Source organism: Cervus elaphus, chromosome X (genome assembly GCF_910594005.1).
Source record: "Cervus elaphus chromosome X, mCerEla1.1, whole genome shotgun sequence".
NCBI classification, from domain to species: domain Eukaryota; kingdom Metazoa; phylum Chordata; class Mammalia; order Artiodactyla; family Cervidae; genus Cervus; species Cervus elaphus.
Genome location: NC_057848.1, coordinates 136400748 through 136421497, shown reverse-complemented (window position 1 = coordinate 136421497; position 20750 = coordinate 136400748).

Genomic DNA, 20750 nt, shown 5'->3' with positions numbered 1-20750 from the left:
ACTACAGGCCAATATCTCTGATGAACATAGATGCAAAAATCCTTAACAAAATTCTAGCAAACAGAATCCAGAAAGATATTAAAAAGATCATACATCGTGGCCAAGTGGGCTTTATCCCAGGGATGCAAGGATTCTTCAGTGTTCACAAATCAATCAATGTGATAGACCAGATGAACAAATTGAAAGGTAAAAACCATATGATTATCTCAATAGATGCAGAGAAAGCCTCTGACAAAATTCAACATCCATTTATGATTAAAAAAAAAAACCCTCCAGAAAGCAGGCATAGAAGGAACATACCTCAACATGATAAAAGCCATTATTAAGCCAATAATAAACATCATCCTCAATGATGAAAAATTGAAAGAATTTCCCCTAAAGTCAGGAGCAAGACAAGGATGCCCACTCTCACCACTACTATTCAATATAGTTTTGGAAGTTTTAGTCACAGCAGTCAGAGAAGAAAAAGAAATAAAAGGAATCCAGATTGGAAAAGAAGAACTAAAGCTCTCATTGTTTGCAGATGACATGATCCTCTACATAGAAAACCCTAAAGACTTCACCAGAAAATTACTAGAGCTAATTAATGAATATAGTAAAGTTGCAGGATATAAAATTTAACACACAGAAATCCCTTGCATTCCTATATACTGAGAAAACAGAAAGAGAAATTAAGGAAACAATTCCATTCACCATTGCAACGTAAAGAATAAAATACTTAGGAATGAATCTACCTAAAGAAACAAAAGACCAATATATAGATAACTATAAAACACTGATGAAAGAAATCAAAGATGACACAAATAGATGGAGAAATATACCATGTTCCTGGATCAGAAGAATCAATATAGTGAAAATGAGTATTCAACCAAAAGCAATCTATAGATTCAATGCAATCCCTATCAGGCTACCAATGGTATTTTTCAGAGAACTAGAACAAATAATTTCACGATGTGTATGGAAATACAAAAAACCTCAAATAGCCAAAGAAATCTTGAGAAATGAGAATGGAACTGGAGGAATCAACCTACCTGACTTCAGGCTATACTACAAAGCAACAGTTATCAAGACAGTATGGTACTGGCACAAAGACAGAAACATAGATCAATGGAACAAGATAGAAAGCCCAGAGATAAATCCATGCACCTATGGACACCTTATCTTTGACAAAGGAGGCAAGAATATACAATGGAGAAAAAACAATCTCTTTCACAAGTGGTGCTGGGGAAACTGGTCAACCACTTGTAAAAGAATGAAACTAGAACACTTTCTAGCACCATACAAAAAAATAAACTCAAAATGGATTAAAGATCTAAATGTAAGACTAGAAACTATAAAACTTCTAGAGGAAAACATAGGCAAAACACTCTCTGACATAAATCATAGCAGGATCCTCTATGACCCACCTCCCAGAGTAATGGAAATAAAAGCAAAAATAAACAAATGGGACCTAGTTAAACTTAAAAGCTTTTGCACAACAAAGGAAACTATAAGCAAGATGAAGAGATAGCTTTCAGAATGGGAGAAAATAATAGCAAATGAAGTAACTGACAAAGAATTAATCTCAAAAATATACAAGCAACTCCTGCAGCTCAATTGCAGAAAAATAAGCGACCCAATCAAAAAATGGGCCAAAGAACTAAACAGACATTTCTCCAAAGAAGATATACAGATGGCTAACAAACACATGAAAAGATGCTCAACGTGACTCATTATCAGAGAAGTGCAAATCAAAACCACAATGAGTTACCGTCTCACGCCGGTTAGAATGGCTGCTATCCAAAAATCTACAAACAATAAATGCTGGAAAGGGTGTGGAGAAAAAGGAACCCTCTTACACTGTTGGTGGGAATGCAAACTAGTACAGCCACTATGGAGAACAGTGTGGAGATTCCTTAAAAAACTCAAAATAGAACTGCCATACAACCCAGCAATCCCACTGCTCGGCATACACACGGAGGAAACCAGAATTGAAAGAGACACGTGTACCCCAATGTTCATTGCAGCACTGTTTACAATGGCCAGGACAAGGAAGCAACCTAGATGTCCATCGGCAGATGAATGGATAAGAAAGCTGTGGTACATATACACAATGGAATATTACTCAGCTATTAAAAAGAATGCATTTGAACCAGTTCTAATGAGGTGGATGAAACTGGAGCCTATTATACAGAGTAAAGTAAGTCAGAAAGAAAAACACCAATAAAGTATATTAACACATATATATGGAATTTAGAAAGATGGTAATGATAACCCTGTATGTGAGGCAGCAAAAGAGAGACAGATTAAAGAACTGTCTCTGTTCTTTAAAGAGTTGGACTGGTTAAAGAATTGGACTCTGTGGGAGAAGGCGAGGGTGGGATGATTTGAGAGACTAGCATTGAAACATGTATATTACCATATGTGAAAGAGATCACCAGTCTAGGTTCGATGCAAGAGACAGGGTGCTCAGGGCTGGTGCACTGGGATGGGGAGGGAGGTGAGAGGGAGGCTCAGGATGGGGAACACATGTACACCCATGGCTGATTCATGTGAATGTATGGCAAAAACCACCACAATATTGTAATTGCCTCCAATAAGTAATTAGCCTCCAATAGGTAATTAGCCTCCAATTAAAAAAAAATTAAAAAGAAATGCAAGGTCCTGCAGGAAAATGGTTCAGCACTGATAACATTGTGATTCTATGATGACTGGGGTGAGGGGGGGGGGAATGGTGCCAGAACTTTCATTTGGAAATCTTCATCTCACCATGTGAGATGGGAGGAGCCAGGAAGGTGAATACATTGCCTGAGAAAAACAATGTGGAAAAATTCATATAGGACCAGGTACTGAATTTTGAAATAAAGCCATTTTAGGGTCCAAACTATAAGAAATCGAGAGAGAGAGAGAGAGAATGCCAAACAGGGGGATAATCTCAGCAAAGAGTGGACCACCCAGCCAGAAGAACGAGGACACAGTCACATTTCAAAAGACTGAGACAGATGGAGACTGAGAGGGGCCTTACCTCCTGCTGGTGCTAAGCCATGAGCTGAGATCCTGCCCGGGAGAAGGAGAGGGGGCAGCACAGGGAATTCTGAGTTTGTTTGAGTTTTAATCTGGATGACTGAGAAAATCACTGAAGTGTCTGACAGCCCATTAGTGATCAGACTATGTTTTCTGCTTCAGACAGATGGGAGTACCAGATAGAATTTAAGTCCAGTTTATAGGATTTTGTATAACTTGAGTCAGTGACTATAAAATTCCTACTGTCCAAACTATAATAGCATGAATGCAGAGAAATTATCTATTGTCTTCTCTCTTGACAGGTGTATTGATAAAGCACCCCTCCATTATCTGATTTGATTTTCCTCATGAAACAGGTAAAGCAGGTATCAAAGTTCCATTTTACAGATGCGGAAACTGAGGCTTGGAAAGAGAAAGGAACATTGCCAAAGTCACAGGGTTTGTGAGTGGCCATGCAAGAACCATAACCCAGGGCTTAGGCTACTGAGTCAGAGTTTCTTCTATACCAGAACCTCTTTTAAGGATAAGGGCAGGGTTTCTTAACAGCCCCTTGGGAATCTATTCACTTTATTTCTTTCAGGTTACAGAACCCAAGTGATAGAATCTAAAGGATCTTTGGGGTTAATGTGCTGACAATCGTGCTTATTAACTGTTGTAAAATAGGAGTGTTGCATGTGTGTGTGTGTGCGTTCACGTGCATTTTGGATAAGAGAATTCAAAGATGATTTTGAACCATGGGCCTTTCAGCGTCTCTTAAAGTGTAGGATAAGGTAGCAGCCAAAAGCACTGACTTTCTATGTGAATCTGGACACATCCTCTCCCTTCCCTTTGCCTCTGCTTGTTATCTGTAAAATGAGGATGATAATACCTATTTTGTAGGGAGGCTAAGAAGATTAAATGGAGTCATTTGCATAAAGTCCCTGGCTCTCAGATCTTCCTATTGTGAGCACACCACACCCCGTGGCCAATACAAGCAGTAGCTGGTGGAAGGCCACCCAAGATGGTTGCTCTCCTTTCAGGTCCCATATCATGTTAGGGGGACTGGAGCTGCTCAGGTATGACAAGCTGTGGCCTGGGGGCTTGGCCATCTTCCTGGCCCCTTCTTGAATCTTGTGGAAAAGCTAATTAGGGCAAAATGGGGAGCGATGGATACAAAAGTAGGGCTTGGGGAAATTATCCAGCTGGATGTCATAGAGAGACTTGCTTCACAAAAGAGCATTTTTTCTGGAAAAAAAATTGACTACTTTTTAAGAAGGTTAACAGCAAGGACTGGGTGCTCCATGGTGTTTTTGACCAGCCCTTTCCAAGTAATGGCTACAATTCTCCTCATGCAATGAATTCATAAGGGCAGAAAATTCAGGGAGACTAAAAGGAAGATAAAGAAGGAACTTGGATGCTGACAGTCATGGAAGTGGGCAGGAAGCTGCCCCAGACCTGGAGAGAGAGGCGGGACCCTTGAGGGCTTTCTAAAGACTGCAGGCATTCAGAGAAGGAGCTGGAAGGAAGAGAACTCTGCGGGGTATGGAAGAGGGCGTGAAGAGGTATCAGAAACCTTAATGTTTTCATCAGTTTTAGATAAAATGTAACAGATTTTCCTGCATGACCCTGAAGTTGGCTAAGGAGGTAGTCTTCAAAAGATAAGCTTGGAAATTAGTTGGAAGAAAGCAAAGGGTGACCTTCCAAGGAGATACACACAGAAGGGAGTCAGTCCCCAAACTTGTGTCAAGATGTCATCCTTATTATACCCTGGTTCATAGCAGGGGCCCAATAAATAATTGCTGGTGAAATCCATGAATTATATACACACCTCACACTGGCCCTTGGAGGTAAAACCTCCGTTTGGTTCACAGGTAGAATGAAAGGCTGGACCAACCCTGCCAGTTCGACTTGAGCTAAATGAAACCATACCCTGAGAAAGAAGTGACTTAGAAAAATAGAAATCATCACTGTGCCATTTATATTGCACCTCTTGAGGTGGGTTACATCGTCCTGCTCTCCTGATCTAGATAGCAGTGGGAAATAGGAAAGTGTGGGTGGAGCAGGGCCGAGAGACTGTAGTGTCCTTCTTCTGTCAAAACCTCCTTTGCTCAGTGACTAAGCTTGTTGTCAATTTACATCTGTGCTTCTTCTGGAGGGGTTTGCATTTTAAGCTTCTTTTACAGTGAAAAGAAAAGCATGTCCCCAGCTAAAGGGATTTCTGACATTAGGGAGCAGGTTGGGAAGGTTTTGTGAGTAAGCATGAGGGCTCCCAGAGTCTTGGAGGATGGGCTGTTGCTGCCCACTGAACCCCCATTGCAGCTGGGCCTAATCAGTACCCTTGCAAGAGTCTCTAGGCCCTAGCAGCCCTGAGTACAGTACATTGGTCTTTCTATCACCAACTTTTGTTGGAGAAGACAGTTCACCTGCCTTTGGACTGCTTGGCTGGGTAAGAATAGCGCGCTGAAATAGAATTCAGAAGGGGCCAATTCAACTCTTTTAGCATCAGAGTCCTGAGTGCCCTCAGGAGAGCATGGTGCCTGCTCAATCCTAGTCATCTTTCAGCCACCAACCAGTCTGTGCCTTCTGGTTTCTTCTCAAGCCCTGGCTTGCCCTACTCCTCATTGAGATCTTTCTCTTCCAAGTAGTGGTAGCTATAGTCTATATCAGCAATTTTCATAACTGGTTATATGCCTGAATCACCCAAGAAACTTACACAATATTGGGGATAATAGTTCCTGCTTATTACATGCTGGGCATTGTTCTGAGGAGACTATGTATGTTAACTCATTCATTCTCACAACAACCCTGTGAAATAAGATTCCTCTTAGTGTCACTACTTTGCAGATAAGAAAACTGAGGCTCAGAGGGGTGTGGTCCCCTGATGTGCATCACAGCTACGATGGTGTCAAGATTCAAAATGGAGAGTATGCCTTCAGAGTTCATGCTCACTACCTCTCCACTCCACTCTCAAGAGTCTGCTTTTCAGAGTCCTAGTACTGACCTCCCAACTCAAGAGCTCCTTGGAGTAGAGAAAGAGCTAGATGTTTATTTTTAACACTTCACAGGAGACTCTGATGTGAACCAAAAGATGAGGGTTGTAAATAATGAGAACTAATTCTATACTTGGCCAGGGGAGAATATGTAGAATTTTCCAGGAGCTGGTAAATGCCCTGTAAGTGTCAAGTTTCTAGGACAGAGGGTAGCCTACCCTTACCTTCTCCTCTGGAGAACACAGATTATACCTTTGTTCATTCATTCATTCAACAAAATGTGACAGGAAGCCTACTATGTGCCAGGTGCTGTACTAGATCCTGGGGAATATGGAGCTTATATTCTACACGAGAGAGGCAGACACTGAGCAAATGAATGTATAACCTTCCATGTAGTGATAAGTGCTATGAAAAACAATAATGCAGGTGAAAAGATAGATGGTGGAGAGGGGAATATGTGGATGACTTTAGATAAAGGAATTTGGGTAGACCTCTCTGGTAAGGTAACATGTGAGCAGAGACCTGAATGCAGTCAGGAAGGAAGAAATGCAGATGTAAGGGAAGAGTGATCTAGGCAGAGAAAATGGCAAGTGCAAAGGCCCTGTGGTGGGAGCAGCTCGGGCAGGTTTAAGGGCCATCAGGGAGGCCAGAGCAGCTGGAGTGTTCTGGGACATCCCAAAGTTTAAGATAGGGAGAAGTAAGGGGGGATTCAGGGAGGTGAGAATGAGCCAGGGAGGTGAGAACTGTATCAGAGGCTGCCAAGGCTGAGTCAGATGAAACAGAAGTCACTGGTGGCCTGGGGGAGGAGAATTTCAGTGGAGAAAGTGAGTCTGGAAGCCAGACTAGAAAGGCATACAGAAAACTTAGTTGAAGAGAAAGTGGAGGCAGCAAACTTAGACTGATTTCATTTTAGTTTCACTATAACCTGGAACAGGGAAATTGAGCAGTAGCTGGCAGTGACAGTGGGGTCAAGAGACCTTGTTAAAGGTGGGCCATACTTCAGAATGTTTATAGGCAGATGGTGCTTACCCATTCAGAGTGGGAAATTGGTGATGGCAAGCAGAGCATCTTTGAGGAGCTGAGAACCAATAGGATTCCAGGGCACAATGGGAGGAGTTGGTCTAAGGGTATTGTGAGAAGACCCTGTACAAGGCAATGCGGAACAGAGCATTGAGATGCAGGGAGGTGGGAATAGTTGGTGGTCAGTTCATGTGGGATTTCAGTTCTGATGACTTCAGTTTTCTCAGTAAATAAGAAAGAAGGCCCTGAGCCAAGAGCAAGGAGGAAGTCCTCTCTCTTATTCTACTGTGTGGAAGAGCCAAGAATTTTAAAAGTTATCCTTATAGATTTATCTTTTAGATACATCAGTAATCACTATAACATATTTATATGAGTTTTCAAGCACAATTTTTGGGGGGACTCAGCAATTTCAGGCATGCATGGTCTTTGAGGAAATTCTCTTCATAATCAAAACCAAAAGCACTGGTCTCCACCTCCCCCAAGGAAACATCAGATAGGGTCTTGTTAACATTATAACATGAATTTGAAACAGTTATTCTTGTTTTTTTTTCCTCTAGTTTTTGGCCATTTTCCTTTTTTTTTTTTTTTTGTAGATATTGATAACATTCACTTCATTCATTTTTGTCTCATTTCAGAAGTCATATGAGAACCCACTGTGAATCCTAATGTTTCTATCTCATTCCCTGACACACATAAAAAATGCTCCTTTAATTGACTCTTCAGTAGATATCCCTGCCTTGTTTTTCCTGATACAGTAGTTGTCAAACTTGAATGCATAGCAATATCCCAGGGAGGGTTCGTTAAAACCTAGTGCTGGACTCCACCTCCAGAGTTTCTGATTCTGTAGGTCTTGGGTGGGGGTCCCAAGATCCTGTATTTCTGACCAGTTCTCTGGGGCTGCTGCTGTTGCCAGGCTGTGGGCACACTTTGAGAGCCACTGCCCTAAGAGCTTCTGTTTATAGTCTTTTCCAGTCGTTTTGAGGCAGACTAGGCAGCTGCAGGGCTTCTCTCTGGACCTGCAGGAGTGATGGGGAGGATGAGAGAAAGGAGGACAGCTCACCAGCTTGCTCCGCCCCTCTCTCTTCCCCACAGAAGCTCTGGAGCCACCCCTAACAGAGGAGACCCTGGACTGGGTGGACCTTTGGTCGCCCCCGCAAGCATCTCCGATAATTCTCCTGTCTGTCCTTGCCTGAGAGCAGTCGTGACTACAGCATCCCAGGATGCTTTCATCTTTCAAGTCCTGATTCCTAGTGCCCCTTCCCACCCTCCTCTCACCCACATCGCCTGGCCCTGCTCAGATCCCTGATCTCTGGCTTCCCCCTGTCTGTGCCAGTTGCTCCCAGTGAGCTCTTGGTACAGGATGGATGGGTCTTCATAATAACCCTGGCAGGCAGCTGTGGGGCCAGGGCCTCCCCTTTGAGGCTGGTGTGTCTTTGATTTCTCGACAGATTAGCAGCACACAGAAGCGAAGCCCGTGTAAAAGGCTGGAGTAAAAGGACCAGCTCGCCACATGACGCGCGCCTGTAGTACACCGTGACTGGCAGGTAAGGGGAAAAGCTATTTGCAGCGCCCAGCAAGCTTGACGCTTGTTCTGAAGAGCCTGCACGGCCTAAAAATACCACAAAGGGTGGGAGGGAGAGAAAGGAAACTTTAGCATGGAATATTTAAAAAAAATTAAAAATAGAAAGGCTTTAGTAAATGAGAGTCACCAGTCACTGTGCCACTCCCCACCTACAAGGCTTTTAGGATTCCCAGCAGCCAGCCAGTAGCCGACGTGACAGGAACAGTGAAGTTATTTCGGGGAATGGAGTCAGGCCACCCGTGGATGGATGGCGGAAGCAAGGGTGGAGAGATGAAAGTGCCACGTGGTGGGCTGAACTGATTGGGATTGACAGTAAACCGGTCTGGGAATTAATGAGATCCAATAGATGCGGGGTTCGCCTCCGATTTGATGAACCACTTTGTCAGGCTTGCTTAACCTTGGTCTCAAATCAGTGCAATTGAAAGTCAGCAACAGGACTGATTCTGCTCCTCTTCTTGTGAGGGTGCTATGATGCCACCTTAGAGCTCTTGCACTGCTTCCTACTCCCCCTCCCCTTCCTATAGCCTCTTCATTCATTCTGAAGCTCCAGCAGATACATAATTTGGTTTAGTTTCATTCCTGTTGTCTTTCTTGGGAAATGTCCGGATGAGCGAGGTAAACAAACGTCCTCCCCGTGAATGAGTTGCCCTGATCAAGGACCTCTTATGTAGACAGACCTGGCCTGGCACGAGCAAGCTATTGAGGGACCAGAGTTGTCATGTGCTAGCAGAGTCCAGGTTTACCTTGTACCTCTGTCCACTTCCAGGAGAAAATGGCACCTAAAAATGCCCAGAATTATGCAGAGGAGGAAACTGGATTTCTGCTCTATAAGGAGTTCAGTAATTTAGCTCATGGTGGGGTGTAGGGGTAGGTTGGGAGAAGTTGATAAAGGGGGTACATGCTCTTAAAAAAACACCTCCCTGAGGAGGTCCAGAGAGGAAACATAGACTGCAGGCGCTGGAGACAATCTGACTTATTTTTCAGTTCCCATAGAAGAGATGAAGCAGAGAGGCCCCGCAATAAATGTTGGCTAATTTCAAATAAATGAGTGATGAACTGGGCTGGCATTTGTGCCAAACTCTGGGACTTAACCATCAAGGTTGTTGCATTTGGCTAAGGTGTTTTCAGTGAGGGATGTGGTGTACTGTCTTAGGGTACTATGAGGACTGACTGCCTATCACCCCAAGAGTGCCTGGGTCACACATTCCCAGCTCTCAAATTACCAACTGCATGCCAGGGGTCAGGGCCAGCTCCACGCAGGGAGACAGTTGGCAGGGCCTCTGTGCCAGCAACAGGGGCTGGGCATGACCTTAAGCTGCCTTCACAGTTCAGCCCCCTCCCGCTCAGCTCTTGAGCATTGTTATCAGGCTGATGTGTATTTGAAAACCCCTCTTCCCGTGAATAAATTCGGTTAATAGGTATTAAAGGTTGTTGAATTTTCATGGCAATCTCTGAGAATTTCAGAAGGCTTCATAGCATGGATATTCTTAACATGTAAAATGTGGTATCATATGTTATTGTTTATAGTCACTCAGTTGTGTCTGACTCTTCGCAACCCCATGAACTGTAGCCTGCCAGACTCCTCTGTCCATGGAGATTCTCCAGGCAAGAATACTGGAGTGGGTTGCCACTTCCTTCTCCAGGGGATCTTCCCCACCCAGGGATCAATCCCTCATCTCCTGCATTGTTATGTGGGTTCTTTACCACTGAGCCACCTGGGAAGCCATCATATATGATGCATCAAAACCCACTAGGAGTGTACTAGGAGTCACTTAGGTAAACAGATAATCTGGGCAAAATAATTGTCTCTTATGGAGTTGATAGTTTAGGACTTAAGGGTTAAAATCAGCAACCTGGGCTTAGAATGGAAGACAATTTCATACGTCTTTCTATGCTACCACATGACTGTTCCTTTTCATGGTTGGATGTTCGTGGTTTCACAAGCAGCAGTGGGAGGAGGATGAGGGAAGAAAAGGTGACTAAGCATGTTTTTCTGTGCTTTGCATGGGGCCAAGTCTTTCATATACATGAGCATGTGTGTGTGTGCTAAGTCGCTTCAGTTGTGTCTGACTGTTTGTGACCCCATGGACTATAGCTCACCAGGCTTCGCTGTCCATGGGATTCTCCAGGCAAGAATACTGGAATGGGTTACCATGTCCTTCTCTAGGAGATTTTCCCAACCCAGGGTTTGAACCCGGGTCTCCTGCATTGGCAGTTGGGTTCTTTACCACTGAGCCAGCAGGGAAGCCCATACATGAGCATATCTAAATCTTAATGTTCCCTTGAGGTAGGTATTAAAGGTAATATTTTGCAATAAAGGAAACAAAGATTCAAAGAAGTGGCTAGACCAGCACACTAATTTTTTGGCAGATGAATTTGACTACAAAGACTCTAGTTAGTCTGCATAACCACACACCAGACTGCCAACCAGATTAACCCAGAGGGCTCAGTTGATAGGCTAGAACTGCTCTGATCAACTGCCAGAGGACAGAGCACTGAGTTATGAGATGGGAGATATCACCATACCCTTGATACATAATAGAAGCTTTGCATTCCTCCTTTGGTGAGCAGTAAAGCCACAGCAAAATTAAAAATAGAAAAGTTACTAGTAAAGAATAGCAAATTATAAAACCTAAGACACAAAACAGTGTTTGACTCATCCTAAGGCCCTAGCTGCTGCTTCCATCCTTTTTAAATTCACCTACTAAAGGATGACAGTTGGCTCCAATGTTCAAGGAGCTCCTATAATCTTTGCAGAGTAGCTGAATGAAAAAAAAACCTTGTTTCCAAGAGTCTCAGAGTTCAAAAGGAGGACCAAGAGGTGGCAATTAAAAGAAGGCGGCTTCAAAGCTAACAGGAAGAACTTTCTAGCAAATGGGTCTGTGTGACTAAGGGATGGGCTACTTCAGAATGAGCAAAGATCTCTCCCTTAGACATGCTTAAACAGAGGCTTGGAAATACCTTGGGGATTTGGCATTGGCTAAATGGACTCCGTGGTCTCTCAGAGCCTTTATGGCACCAATTTTTCAATTGGAAATAAATTTCATTCTTAATCTGAGCCAACTCTGGTCTACTATTCAGTGCACAAAAAAGGGTTTGGGGACTAAGACCCAAGCCAAAGGACTATGTCTGGTTCTACTTGAGGAGTTGGAGATTTAAAGGGAAGAGTGGATGGATGCCACAAGGAGTCAGGTCTGTCCAAATCCTTTGGAGGCAGTGACTTCTGCTTACTAAAGGTGGTCCAGGTGAGGGCAGCTATGGCTGGAGCTAGACTTGATATGACTGGACTTGATATGGTGTGGGAGGCCAAGTTATTGCCTTTAAGGTCTCTTCCAATCAAAGAATCTATGTTTTTGGTTTTTTTTTTAATGAAGCGCCATTTAGAAATAGGAACAGTGCTTCCTGCCAGCCTTTTCAGGTTAGGGAAACCCTCATCCTTTTGTCCAAAGCAATATGTCTAACAAAGCAAACTGTATGCCAGTCCTGTAATTTACCAATCCACTTCTGGGTATATACCCTATAAAATATATCTGAGGGCTTTTACATCTTCCAAAAAACATTAAGAATGTTCATAGCAGCTTTATTCATATTATCCCCAATATAGAAACAGCTTACAATGTACATCTGCAATGAAGTGGGTGAGAAAATTGTGGTGTATTCATACAATGGGATACCATGGAGCAACAGACATGGTGGCTTCTGATACATGCAATGCTGATGTGTCTCATAGATGTTGAGTGAAAGAAGTAAAAAAATACAGACTGTATAATTTATATATATAAATTTATATATATAAATATATATAATCTTTGCATTTATATAAAGTCCTAACTTAGGCAAAAAATTATAGTGAGAGAAGTCTGAACAGTAGTTGTCTTTGGGAGGGTTAAGGTGGTAATTAACTGATAATGGGGCATGAAGACAGTTTGGGGATAGATAGCTGGAAATGTTCTACGTCTTAATCTGATGGTAGATAGATAAAAAAGTTCATGTAACTGTGATCTTTCCATTTTGCTGTATATAAGTGCCTTCTCCTGCTCTTTCTTTATTTCTAGATAATAGATATATCTGGAAAAGAAGAAAAAGAGCAGTTTTTTTCCCATGAAGACGGGGTTATATTCTGGATTTTTTTGGCATTCCATGTTAAAGGAAAATAAATGATCTCATGGTTTTGGTAAACTGATCTTCAACAAAAGGAAGTATTGGACTGATACTACTGTAATCACTAATTATGGAAGATAATATAGTATTATCAAATGCATTTCAAAATTCTTTGAATCAAATTTTGGCTTCTAGACTTGAGTGTTACTTCCAGGTACACCACTTACTTGTATGTACTCAATGTTTTTATCTTTGGGGACTCAATATTCTCATGAATAAAATGTGGGTCATTCATTCATTCAATAAATATTGAATGCCTACCACGTGCAAGGCTAGATGTGTGGGAGAAATGGAGAAATCAGCTCTCAGAGTTGAGAGACTCAACTGGAACACTACATGTAAAATCACATTATAAAGAGGAAGATTTACGGCAACACAAGAATTTATTAAGGCATGACAATTATGGCAAATGCCCGATTCAGTGCAATAAGGTAATTCTTTACCCTGGGAAATTAATTCTTTTGCCAAAATATTATTCTCAGTCTTCTGTATATACAAACATTGGCATCTAACTGGAAATTTTACTGTTACTGAGATTTTTCAAGTTCAACAGCACCTTTAGATGTTAATGCGATATGAATTGAGAAAGATTTAACATAGAATTTAGTGTGTTGGATATAATACAGTTGTTCAGCATTTGGAAACCAAGTGTGTTTTCTGTCTAGTTGCCTTTCCATGTTCTGGAGAGCTACAAAATGCATAAGTAAGTTACAAATGCAAAGAGCAAGTATAATATGATACCATTTATATAGAGTTCAAAAACATGCCAAAAATGCTATCCATTGTTTCTGAATACATGCACACACATCAGTGATAGAACCATGGCTGCCTGTAAGCAGTAGACAATTTTAGGAGAGCCATGTCTTAAATTGCATTCCCCTCCAGCAGAGTCCGAGACCAGGACTTGGGTGTAAGGCATTTATTAAGGGGTGATCCCAGAGAGTAGGAGTGAAGGAGCAGGGAGAGTGATACAAGAAAGGGGAGAAAACCAGGAAAGGGTGTGTTTTTGAGGTCACGGCTTTAGGGAAAAGCCCCACTTCTTAGAATTGTCTGTCCTAAGGGCATTTATACAAGGCTCTGACCCATGGGTTGATGGTTCTCCTGGGGGTGCTAATTCTCTTCATGAGGGTTGAGTGCATTCTTGAAGGTTTGGAGGAAAGCTTTGGAGTAAAGAAATAGAGTCATGGGTTCTGGAGGTGGGAGACTGCCAGGATGACTGAAGGCTGAAAGCCAAAGGTGTGCTGAGGGCATGCAACATGTTGCATCAATCACATCTCTTTTAAGTTCCTACCCCTGGGGAAAGATGGAAAGGAATGGGATAAGAAAGGGTTACACAGGGAACTTCAACTGGATCTTTAATGTGTTATTTCTTAAAAAAAATATGGCAAAAATATTTTCCAAAAAGCTGCATGGTAGGTGCATGGGTGCTCATTACATTTTTCTTGGTAATTTTCTGTATTCTTGAACTATTTCAAAATAAAAAAATTGGGTTGCATCAGCATTAATTTGTTTCAGGGGAGCTCTGATTGAATAATTATGCAGAGCAGTAATGTGTCAAATAGTAATATAATTTGCCACTAGTTCTTAAATTAAGTTAATGTACCTAAGTATAATTTTGATGGAATTTGACTAACAAAATACTGAGTTTCATCCCAAATGTCATGGTTTAATTCTTATTCTAGTTGAGAAATCTCACTTGATAAACTTTTGATTGTATTTCCAGTTGTCTTAGCAGGGCTCTTTGTAAACAGGGGATGATTTATCCATTTTCTGGTTGGGAAAGCCATAACTCAGAGGAATTCAGTAATTCATTCAAGATCACTCAGCAGTAGAAAGGCAGGAGAATAATGCAGGAACTTTGCCCTTTTAATCTGCAAGTCCCTCCTTGTTTTACTCAAATCTTTGCAAAATGATCAACAGAATCGTCTAGGGAGCACACAGTGGTGTGGGCACTGTGTAATTGTTTGCGGTATATGTGTATGTGATTCAGTCAACACAAGGGTATTTGATGGGGGTGAACATAAGGATTATAGTTTCTGCATTCAAGGATGTTATAATTTAGTGAAGATATGATTAAACATAGCTATATTGTCTCTCCCAAGTGTGGGAAATGATCACCTTGTGTTTTACATGTAGATCAGTAGCAGCGGCCACTGCCACCACACAGCTGTTGACTGGGCATCCACTGTGCATGGGGGCTCTTGTTAGCATTGCTCATTTCCAGACTATCTCAAGGTTACCTCTTAACTTTTCCTTAGCTTTGTGTACACTGTGTTTTGTCCCCTGGGCTGACAGCACCTTGTCCAAGGGCAATTTGTTTGTAGCAGGAGGTGTTCTGAGGAGCAAGCAAACTGAAACCCCAACAACCACAATAATAACCACAAAACCCAACACAGCCCAACCTTAAGGAAACTCCCCCTTTGTAAGGCCACTTTTGAGACTTCATGGCTCCACTCAAGTCAAACATTTCAAGTGGTTGAACTAGGAACTTGGACTCAGAACGTTGTTTTTCAGAAGGAACTTGCTTGGCTGTTTAAATGGTCACCAGTAAGACTGCAGAATAACAGCTGCAGACCTCTGGGCTTTTGACACTTAAAACAACTGATGGAAAATGCCTTTCGCACCCCTTGGATTTACATGAAGAAAACCCATTGCTAAATTACAGCTGAAAGGATTGTTTTTCTTTCTGCCTCTTCTGGCTGAATGGCATCTTAATTGAGGCATTCTTGTGGCACAAAGGCAAAGCAACTGGCTTGGCCTCCTCTATAGACTTTCCAGCTCCATCACTGAACTCCTGAATGATTAAATATCCCCTTCAATCCTGGCTCCCTGAGAGCCGCACCCTACTTTCTCAAACTTCTCTCCAACCGTTGGCAATCCCAGCCTTCCATTTGGTCTTTGAGTTGTCAGGGCGGGCAGTGTCAGAACTGGGGAGCTCAGAGTTACCACAGGGAAACAAAGCACCCTGACTGCAGTTCCTCACTGACAGCTTAGTTCCTCAGTGGCTCCAGCGGGGACCGCATTGGAAGAAGCTCTGCACCCTCAATGTCTCCATCACTTCCCACTGTGGACATGGCACTATGCTGTTTGATTTTTTCCCCCTCCTTTGCTGGCAGATGTTGTTGATGCCCTAGCTATGTCTTCTGGTTCTCAAACCATTGGCGGTCATCTGATAGTTTCTTACTGTAAATACCTGCACCCTCTCTCCCTGAGGGTATTCTGGACCATGTTGTTCATAGGCCCGCAGGCAGTGGGAAAGGATGAACAGGTACTAGGTGACTAGATAGACCAGAGAGTTAATGCCCCCCAGGGTGATCCTCAACCAGTGAGAGATGGGAGATGATAGGCAAATTCCCCAGCCTGAGCGGGACTATTCTAGGGTATGTTCCTCAGGGTTTCTCAGAGGCACTTCAGCAAGATGGAGTTCCGGTTGGCCACCTGTCATTAATACCTTTATGCCTTTTCGCCCTTCCCTACTTGTTTCTCTACTCCCTCTCCAAGTTTCCTGAGATCACCTCACAAATGAACTTCTTGAATCCAAATCTTTGTCCCAGGGTCTGCTTGGAGAGGAACCCAAACTAAGATAAAGTCCTTGAAATTTTATGCACACTGTTGTTTGATATGATGAATATGAGGAGCCTTCATTAACTTTTCAAAAGGCTCCAGGACCCCAAAGAAGTCAAGAACCAACCCCTAACCCCTCTTCTTGAGATCAGCTCATCTACTCCTGAAATCCAGACACAAAGAGCCAGGTGCTTTCTGTATGTATCCCACTGCAAGTCTCCCCAGCATGTCACACTCAGATGTCACTTGTGGATGCTGTGCTTGCTCCCAGCACCCCCACTAGGACAGAAGGACCTCAGCTAATGGCTCAGCTGTCAGCCCTCCCCAGGAACTGCCTTCAGCTGAAGGGAGTCATGGTTCCCTTCATCCAAGGTTCCATGCTGCCCCCCAGGGTCATCTGCATCCAGTGGCTGGGTGATGTAGACTGAAAGGAGTCTGAATCCCTTGTCCCAACTCAGGACTGCTCTTGTGGGGCCCTCCCAGCTTCAGAGGCCACCCCCCATGAGTTTGGCCTTTGTAGAGACTTCATCACAGTCTAATTTCCTTCCCTTTCTGCCAACAGGAGTCAGTCCTGACAGTACTTTCCAATAAACTTCCTGCATTCCAATTTCCAAATAAGAGTCTGATTCCTGGGGACCCAGACCTATGATAACCCGGGGATTATCTCTTCATCCTCTCTTTTCATATTTATCCCTATATGATTCATCACTCACCCAATCAAAACTTGAGTCTTATTGATTGTGACTTTGGATATACCCATGTTCTCCCTCTCCATTCTGATGATCTCTCTCCAGCTCTGGCCTGGATATCTGGCACAGCCTCCTAACTGCCCCCAGACTCCCATTTTGCTCCTCTCAAACATGTTCTTCCCACTGCAAACAAAGCAGTCTTTCTAAAGAGTAAATCTGGTCCCGTCACTATCACCTTTCAGTGGTTCACCATTACCCTGAAGATCAAGTTCTTAACGGGACTTACACTTTTATGACTTCAATCCCTTATGGGCCCCTCCAGCTTTGCATCTCCCCATGACCTGCCATATGTGCACTGCACTCCAGCCAAACTAGACTGCTTGCTGTTTTCCAAATTCACCACAACTTGAGGCCTTGGTTCACACTCCTCTCCCACTGACAGTTCTGTTTTCTCTCCCCCACCCAACATACATGCACACACACAAGCATACGCCAGTGTTGCTGCTTCTTAGAAGATTTCTCTGACCCCAGTGCACCCCCCACCCCCACCGGTGGCCTCCACAGCCTCACTTTGGTACTCCACAGCTGGTGCATGTCTTAGGTTGGCTTTCCCAGAAGCAAACTCTGAAGCAAGGATTCCTCAGAAAGCAATCAGCTAAGAAGTGTTTCTAGGAATAACCAGTAGGGAATTGGGAAAGTAGGAGATAGAGGGAAAGAAGCTGAGCCAGGGTGAATTTATTAGGTCAAGTCCCCTAGAGGGTAGATAAGTTGATTCTAGTACCAATTCCAATGTGTGTGTTTTCCTCCAAACCACCAAGGTGTTCTCTAGTAGAACTCGATTCTGACACTATCTACCTGTAGCGTCCGATTGCACAGGTTAAGAGATTAGCCCTAAAAGGCTGTCCCGACTTCAGAAGCCAATTGCAGATCCAAGTTGTCACCTGTACTTCTGATATAAATCAGAGATTCTTGTGACCCCCCTCCTTGGGTTCAATTAATTTTCTAGAGCAGCTCACGGGACTCAGAGAAACATTTTACTTACTAGATTACCAGTTTATTTTAAAAGGGTTTAAGTCAGGAAGAGCCAGAGGCAAGAGATGCATAGAGCAAGGTGCGGAGAAAGGGGGCGGAGCTTCAATGCCTTCCCTGAGCTCACCACTCTCCCCACATCTCCACGTGTACACCAGCCTAGCTCTCTGAACCCTGTCCTTTTAGGTGTTTATGGGGGCTTCCTTACACAGGCATGAGTGATTAAATCTCCAGCTCTTTCTCCTTTCCCAGAGGTCCAGGGGAGTTGGGTGGGGGGACTGAGAGTTCTTACCCTCCAATCACAGGGTTCATTCCCCTGGCAACTGGCCCCCATTCTTAGGTGCTTTCTAAAATCACCTCATCAACATAACAAAAGACAAATTCTAAGGGCTTTAGGAGCTCTGTGCCAAAAATGAGAACAAAGACCAAATATATATCTCTTATTGTGAATCACAGTATCACAGTAGGTGACTTTTGCTTGGTCCTGGAGGGGAGCTCTGGACACAGTGAAGACCTCACACCTCACCACTGTCCCAAACGGGAAGAGGAAGCTGGAGAAATTATATTGATCAGTACTTGATACATATGGAGTATTTATATACCCCTTAGTCACCGATTAATGGGAGGGGAGAAGAAAGTTCCTAGGTACTTCTAGCTTTCTTTGATGCCGGCAAATCCAGCTCCAGCAGCCTAAAGACAGTCCTCTTACAAAGGGGCGTGGGTGATCTCTAGAGGTGAAAAGTGTCTTTAGAACAGGCCTATGCAGAACTGGCAAAGAGGTCCAAGGAGATGAGGTAAAGCTGTCCAAGGGGGCAGAGACTGGCAGCATCTGCTATGGGGTTCTTACCACACTGGACTGTAATTGCCTGTTAACTGCCTGTAGCCCCCTGCCCCACCCAGCCAGGCAGTGAGTCCCTTGTGAGCCTATGTGTTCACCATGGTCAGCCCAGCACATAGTAGGTGCTCACTCTATGGTTGTTGAGTGGATGAATGACTACACGGGTGGCTGAATAACATCTACCTCTGAGGGAGATTTTGCAGTGAGAACATCAGCATATGGGTATAGTTTTCCTACATGTGAAAATAATTTACCCTTCTTGTGAGAGGAATGTGCATATGTACTTAAAAAGAGAAGATTTTTTTTTTTTGCAAGGACCTGGGCAGAATGGGGTTTATGTTCCATGCCAACCACATGTTTCACAAAAGTCTCACTCTCCTAGCTAGAGAGGTCTGGTACCAGCAGGCAGCAGGAGCTTCAAATCTCACAATGAGAAAGCAACAGGTAGCTCTGGGGTTCTTCAGGTTGGAGGGCAGCCAGGAACCAGGGTCTGTTAGCCCTGGAAGGGACTTGGAAATAACAGTTGTCCTCTGAATTCCTGCCCTTTCTCAAAACACTTTTTTCAGTAAATTTTTTTCAGGATCAACTTTATTGAGGTATAATAAATATGAAGCAAAATGTGCCAATTTTAAACACCCAGTTTGAAAGGTTTTGTCAAATTTATATACTTACATGTGGTATGTACTGCCACTGCAATCAAGATATAGAACATTTCTAATGCACCCCCCAAATTTGGCTGCCCATTTGCAGCCAAACCCACACTAACTCTCTCTCAGCACCAGGCCACCACTGATCTGCTTTCTGTCAGTACAGTTTTGTGAGTACTCAAATGTCATATAAATAGACTCATACTGAGATTTTTGTATGATTTTGTGGTCTAGTTTCCTCCATTTAGCATAATTATTTTGAGATTCATCCGTGGTGTTGTATGCCTTAGTAGTTTGTTATTTTTGCATTTCTTTGTATGGAGGTACCAAAATGTGTTCATCCACTCCCCTGTCCTTGGACTTTTGGTTGTTACTAGTCTTTGGCTGTTATAAAGAAAGCTGCTGTGTGTGTTTTTGTACAAGTCTTTGTGTGGATATGTATGTTTTCATTTCTCTTGAATAAATACTTAGAAGTGGAATGGCTGAGTCATATGGTGAATGTGTATTTAACTTTATAAGAAACTGCCACAGTGTCAGTAGCAATGTAGGCCAATTCTACTTCCTCTGCATCCTTGTCAACACTTGGTATTGTTGGGCTTTTCATTTTTAGCCATTCTAGAGGGTATGTACTAATATCTCATGTTTTAAATGGCATTTTGAATAATGATGTTGAGTACTTTTCCATACACGTCTTGGCCATTTGTAATTGTCTTTAGGGAAGTGCCTGTTAAAATATTTTGTCCATGTTTTAGTTGACTTCTTTATTTTATTATTAAATTCTAAGAGTTCTACATTCTGGACATGAGTTTTCTGATAAATATATATCAACTGTTTTCTCCTAATTTGTGGCTTCCTTTTTCATTTTTGAAAAGGTGTCCTTTTAAGAGCCAGTTTTACATTTCAATAAAGTTCATTATCTAGTTTTTCTCTACCATCCATGCTTTGTTGTTGTTGTTATCTAGGAATGTTTTGCCTACCCCAATGTCACAAAGATGTTTTTATTTATCTCTAGACATTTTATCATTTTAACTTTTACATTTAGCTCTATGATCCATTCTTGAAGCCCTCTAACCTCTCAAAACTCGGAAGGCATTTCCACATTGAGAGCTGAGGATCTGACCAGTGGGTTCAGGGGCAACTAAGGTTTGTCTCCTCTTAGGTCTTCAGTACACCTGAGGACAGCCTCTAGTAGCACAAGTGTCATGTGGTATCTAATAAGGTGTCTCTGAAACAGTGTGGAGCACTCGC